The 685-nt window shown below is 42.9% G+C and overlaps 1 non-coding gene across 1 annotated transcript; it reads left to right on the forward strand.

Annotated features, from left to right (window-relative positions):
* Positions 1 to 230: 230 nt before the first annotated feature.
* On the forward strand, positions 231 to 336 carry LOC141654053 (small nucleolar RNA R71). Its single transcript, XR_012547633.1, has one exon. It is a non-coding gene; the product is annotated as a small nucleolar RNA R71 (small nucleolar RNA).
* Positions 337 to 685: the final 349 nt, after the last annotated feature.

Below are 685 nucleotides of genomic sequence, written 5' to 3' on the forward strand. Positions count from 1 at the left end.
CGTTCATTTCTACAAAATGTACAAAACGAACCAAAGTAGCCAATTCGGGGCATAATGCGATATAAACAGTACAAAAGTACATGGAAATACGTGCTAAAATAGGCTAAAAAGACTATACAAAATGCACGTATCAATTCTTTTGAAATCTTCCGTTGGATGAGGCGTCAAGAATAGCTCTGTGGTCATCGTACAACCCATTGTAGAACTGGTTGCACAAAAACCACTGATCAAAACCATGGTGAGGAAGAGACCTCCCCAACTTCTTGAACCGACACCAAGCTTCATAGAAAGTCTCATCAGGTGCCTGCTTGAAACTAGTGGTCTTACCCCTCAGCTGGTTAGTGCGTTGTGGAGGGAAATATCTTTTGTAGAAGGCAAGTGCGAGAGTCTCCCAGTTGGTGATACCAGCAGTCTGACAAATAAGATCGATCACCACTCACGGCCGAGTCATCGAGAGAAAAAGGAAAAAGCACTTCCTTTATCTTGTCTTGAGTTACTCCCTTAGTAACGGGAATAGTAGAGTAATAGTCGGTAAAGACTTCCATATGCTTTCGCGGATCTTCACCCGCCACACCTCGATACAGATTTCTTTCCACCAGATTTATATAGGACGGACGGCTATCAAAAGTGTTACCGTCCTCAGTTTGGAGGTTAAAACCTTTAGGAATCAAGGATTCTTAGGGCT

Source organism: Silene latifolia, chromosome 4 (genome assembly GCF_048544455.1).
Source record: "Silene latifolia isolate original U9 population chromosome 4, ASM4854445v1, whole genome shotgun sequence".
NCBI lineage: Eukaryota > Viridiplantae > Streptophyta > Magnoliopsida > Caryophyllales > Caryophyllaceae > Silene > Silene latifolia.